Source organism: Meriones unguiculatus, chromosome 1 (genome assembly GCF_030254825.1).
Source record: "Meriones unguiculatus strain TT.TT164.6M chromosome 1, Bangor_MerUng_6.1, whole genome shotgun sequence".
In the NCBI taxonomy this organism is placed as follows: Eukaryota; Metazoa; Chordata; class Mammalia; order Rodentia; family Muridae; genus Meriones; species Meriones unguiculatus.
In genome coordinates this window covers 6,271,145-6,276,670 of record NC_083349.1, presented here as the reverse complement: position 1 = coordinate 6,276,670, position 5,526 = coordinate 6,271,145, and the positions used below count along the sequence as shown (strand labels likewise).

The window sequence follows — 5,526 nt, the reverse complement described above, 5'->3', positions numbered from 1 at the left end:
ACTTGGCGGCCGCTGAGGGTTGGATGCGGAGCTCCGCCCTGAGTCATAGGCTATAATCGCGGCGGGGCGGGACCGTGGGAGGGATCGGAGGCGGGGATTTGCCACCCGCCCCTCCTTCTCATCTTTTCCCGGCTGTCCCTCCCTGCAGCTGTCCTGTTTGCGGCCCCGGACGTCCCGGGGCCTGTGCGTCCCGCCGTCAGTGGGCGCGCACCGGTGTCCTTGTGCACCCAGGCTGGTTTTGGTCTCCACACTCACCGCAATTCCTTCGTGCCGCGTGGAATGTCCCGGGGCTGGCAGTCCGAGGGTCGGGCGCATGTTGCACAGCCTCTGTGTAAAGACTAAATCATCTTTACGTTTCCTTCGCCCCCATGCCCAAGTACGATAACACTCGGAGACGCTAGAGCCCTGCAGTGACGTTTTAATAACTTTCTCTCCTGGGCTTTAGGACTTCTCCGGAGTTCTGGAATGCTGATCTGACGTCACAACAAAGTGCTGTGGAAACTCACCTGCCTGCTTAGAAACACGGAAGAACAAAGGAATGAAGTGATGTCTATGACCGTGGCCTTCTCCAGGATAGACACTTTCACACCGTGATTAGCCTTAAAACATAAAACTTAAAACTCTGGGATTTGGAGTGGGTTTGTTGTTTGTTTCTTCTTGTTTTAATGGTAAAGGTGGACTTTGGTTAGGAAAAGAAGGATCAAACCAAACCCTGCAACTCTGTTTAAATGACAACCGACCCCTAATCCCATTGCCCTCTTAGTTCCCAGTGGTTCCAAAGAGAGGGAATATTGCCCAATTCAAGGTCTTAGGCATGCAGACTCATTCCCTTACTTCAGAAACGCGAACTAATAATGAGCCTGATTTCCCAGGTCAGATTCAGAGACTGTGCTGGCACCCCCAAAGATACCATGCCTGGCCTCTTCCCCTCAGATTTTTATTCTGTAGCAAATACTAGAGGGTTCTGACAATTTGTTTTAACTTCCAAAGACCTTAGCAAACTTTGAAGTCCCAAAACCTTGGTATGAGTACTAACACGACTCAAGGACTGATTCCTGTCACCAAACACACTAATGTGTAAGCCAGAACTGGTTTATCGTATTGAAAGGTCTGGACTCTTTAGATTCACTGATCAGTGTCTGTCTTTTGCTTCTTTATACCTGAACCCACCAGTACATGGCTGGGTCCAGAGTCCATCTTCAATAAAGGAATAAAAATGGATGTTTATTGAAGAGTACATACAAAGTGATTTTTTTTTTTTTTGGTGTTTTGAGACAGATGTGTGTGTGTGTGTGTGTGTGTGTGTGTGTGTGTGTGTGTAGTCCTGGTTGTCCTAGAACTAGCTATGTAGATCAGGCTGACCTTGAACTCACAGAGATCCACCTCCTGAGTGCTGGGATCAAAGGCATGCGCCACCACCTCCTGGCTGTGGTTTTTTTCTTAGATGGTCATTCTATGTAGCCTTGGCTGTCATTTAACTCAGGCTGTAGACCAGTCTGGCCTCAACCTCAGAGATACGCCTGTTTCTGCCTCCCATATACTGAGATTAAAAGTATACACCACCATGCCTAGGTAGGCTACTTCTTCTAAGAAAGATTTGTTTGTTTTATATGTGTGAGCCTGCTTTGTGTGTTTGTACCCTGTTTGTGCGCAGTGCCTGCAAAGTTCCAAAGAGGGTGTTGGATCCCCTGAAACTGAAGTTTCAGATATGGAAGCTGCTCTTAACTTCCTGGTCATCTCTTCAGCACCCCCGCTTTGTCCTTGAACTGCCCTTTTATTCCTACCGGCCAACTGCAACTTCCTAAACATTTCTTGACCCTGGGATTCTTGTCTTTCTTCCGTCCCACCAGCCTACCCAGGTCATCTTGCCCTCTCATCTGGATCCTAATGGCCTCTGATCTTGCCTCTAAGTCTCTTGCCCATACACCCGCCAGAGAGGCCTTTTCAAGCATCCACCAAGCCCACTCTCCTTGGTCTGCTGCACAGGGGAGTCTTCCTCGCTCTCCCTGGTGCATCCTGCAGCTGACGCTGCTGCCCCGTGACTTGCATGCACTGCTTCCTCCACCAGGGCAGCCCTTCTGTCCACGCCATCATCCCCTTCGGTCTCCTGCCCACCTTGGCTTTAGTATCGCCTTTGGCACCGCTCTCCTTCACCCCCCCTCCCATTGCACACACGTTAGCCTCACGACCCATCCACATCCGGTCCCACCCTACTGATTGCTTTACATTGTAAATGCTTGTTTGTTTGATGTACTTAATGGGCTGAATTTTTGAGACGAGGAGCAGGATCTTGATCACCACTGTGTCCCTATCCTTCGGCACAGTGTGTGGTAAATAATAATTATTAAAGCAACAACAGCTGTAATGGCTACTGCTCGTTGGGCAATCACTGCACGTCAGGTCCCATGTTAATGACTTTACAGGGCTATCACACTCGATCTTTGTGGTGGAAGCTTTGATATGCTGCTTGGATCTCCTTCCACACGTGAGAAGCGGGTTCTACCCTCTGCTGCAAGAAGAGATCAGGATCTGTCCCATCTCTCTGCCAGCAGTGCCAAAAGAACACAGGCTTGTTTTCTGGCTTTGAGATAGGGTCTGTGTAGCCCTCTCTGTCCTGTAGAGCAGGCTGGCCTCAAACCTGCCGAGGTTGGACTGTCCCTGCCTCCTGAGTGACAGGATCAAAGGCATGCACCGCCAGTGCGATAGGAACTTTTATTAAAACCTGCGAGGATGAGGAAATGGGCTTAGACATTTAGTAATGTGCCCACCACAATGCACACCAACCTTGTCTTGGGGGACTAGCCTAAGTGAAGAAAACCACCTTGTCCCAGGTCAGTCAGTCTTCTGAGATAGCCTGCATCCGATGAACGGATCCACCAACGGCCGTTCTACCCAGCCCCTGAACGAAACAGCTAGTGGACCGGTCCAGTTCTTGCAATCTTCTGGATTGGGGTGCTGTTTTCTTTGGAATCACACCACAGCTCAACCTGTCTCTCTGTGTTGCTCTTAAGATGATTCTTGACTGACTCCCGATCCACGGCCTTCATGTCACAGTCTCCTTCCTAAGGAGCCCAAGTTGGGCCAGACCTGACAGAGATCTTTGATCCCAGATATGGAAGAGGCTGAGGCAGGAGGATCCAAAGCTCAAGACCTGCCAGGGTTACAGAGGGACACAAACTGGAACAGTGCTCCGAGTAGCTCCAAGGCAAGGCAGCACACAATTTCCTTTTCACAGATGAGGCAGCTTGACCTTAGCGTGCAAGGAGCTTTGCCTGATGGAGGTGGGATTGAATTTCAGCAATTGACTGGAGCCCACACTATTAATCTGGCGTTCAGTACATAAGGTAAATGAGTCAATGGCACAGTCCCACTAGTCACCAAGAGAAAAAAAAATGTAAAAAGCTGTAACTGAGAAGCATAGCTTTGTGCAACGATTTTTCTCAAAGCCAAGACAGTGAGCAGCAGGCAGCTACCATGGAAGAATCTAAATCAGCCTATCAGTGATGGCTCCCAGCTGGCCTGACTCATACTTCAGGTCACAGACAAGCGGGCTCAAGCCCAACTATGATTTTTAAATGAAAATATCACCCAAAAGACTTCAGTGCCTGGATGATTGAATACATTTCTAATGGAACATGAGCTGGCATTGAGAACAGCCAGTTCTCCCGGATCTATGTAGAACATTGATCATTTCAAATCATATTTGTTTGCCTTTGAGACGCTATCAGAGTCGATGCAGCCAGGCACACCTTCTCCAGCCACGCCCTGCCATGGGCCCTTTCCATAGTGGGCAGCCCAGCAGAGGAAGGCCAGGGCATCTGGAGAATGCATAGGTGAGAGACATGGATTGGGAGAGCCGGACACAGGCAGAAGGTGTGAGGGAAGAGTGGGGAAGTGGAGATGTCCGGTCTGGTTATGCTCTGGAGACTCGGGATAAGTTCTATAAATGCACTCCGGTGGAGGGGGAGGGGAGAAATCAATGCGGTTCAGCTGCAGCATTTCAGACTGCTGCTCTTAAGGTTGCATCTGTTTGTCATTAAAAGCCGAAGCGGGTGCGTGCCCCTGCATCGCTGCCCTGCACTCTCTGACCTCCTGTGGCAGGTACATCCTGTGACAACCATCTGGCCTTTAATCAGAGATGGTTCTGTTGTGATATTTCACTCTCTGCATTCTTCCCGGGGGGCGGGGGTGGGGGAGGATGACAGGAACCAGGGAATTAGGTGCTCTAACTGTAAATGATGGGGTTTCCTTTGCGGTTTTGTTTTATTTGTACAGATTTTGCTCTGTTTTGTTTGAGACAGGGTTTCACTTTGTATCCTTGGCTAGCCTGGAGCCCTCTGTGTAAACCAGGCTAGTCTCAAGTTGATCTACCTGCCTTGGCCTCTTGAGTGCTGAGATTAAAGTCAGTCACCATCACGTGAGTCTATGATTTATTTTTATGTGAACGTGTGTATGTACTTGCCATGATGGAGGCCAGGAAAGGGCTTCCCTGGAGCTGAAGCTATGGGCAGTTGTGAGCCAAAAGATGTGAGTGGCAGGAATTGAATTTGGGTCCTCTGAAAAATCACTCCTAACCAACGTGTCATCTCTCTTACTCTTTTGGGGCTGGCCTTGAAGTTTGGAGGGGACAAACTAGGCAGGGAGTTACACTGTGGCATGGGATGGTCTCCAGGCAAGCTGGGGTGGCAGAAGAGAACTGGCTGAGCCTGTGGGGGCAGGATGGTGGAGTGGCTGGCATTGGCAGGGAGGTTAAGGCTTATCTAGAGTGTGGCCAGCAGCTCAAGGGCAGGAGGAAGACTGCCCTGTTGGCTTTAACAGACAGCACACCAATACAGAATGCAATGCTGTACGCCTAAATCTGTGGCAGAGCTGGAAAATGGCTTAGTGGTTTAGAGCGCTTACTGCTCTTCCAGAGGACCTGAGTTTGGTTCCCAGCACCGACACTGAGGTCTCACAATCTCTTGTAACTTCGGCCCTAGGCTTCCAATACCCTTTGCTGGTCTCCCTCCACAGAGATAAATCTTAAGAAAATAAAACGCACCAGAAAAGCAAGAAAAGCCTTTGACACAACATAGCCCAACCTGTTCCTCTCACTCCCATTTTCCAACCTTAATAATGTTGAGGAAGCTGGTCGGTGGTAGCACAAGCCCTTAATCCCAGTACTCGGAGGCAGAGGCAATTGGATATGAGAGTTGAGGCCAGCCTGATCTACAGAGCCAATGCTACACATAGAAACCCTGTCTCAAAACACAAAAGAGACAAAAAAAAAATGTTGAGGAAACACATTAAGCAGTGTGTTATTTACTTTTCTCCTTGCTGTAAATACTTTACAAAATCAACTTAAACTTAAGGAAGGGCTTTCCTGGCTCACAGTCTGAGGGTAACAGTCCATTACAACGGGAAAGGCATGGCAGCCAGAGTAAGAGGCAGCAGGTCACTGCATCCTCAGCCAGGAGCAGAGGAAGAATGCTAGTTCACTTTCCCCTACCCTTAGTCCAGGACCTCTGCCCATGGTGCTGCTCAGGT

General features: G+C 49.4%; 1 long non-coding RNA gene across 1 annotated transcript; it reads left to right on the top strand.

Moving 5' to 3' along the window:
* Window positions 1-29: 29 nt before the first annotated feature.
* Window positions 30-620, top strand: LOC132653180 (uncharacterized). Its single transcript, XR_009590929.1, has 2 exons — window positions 30-331; window positions 446-620. It is a non-coding gene; the product is annotated as an uncharacterized LOC132653180 (long non-coding RNA).
* The last annotated feature ends 4,906 nt before the right edge of the window (window positions 621-5,526 follow it).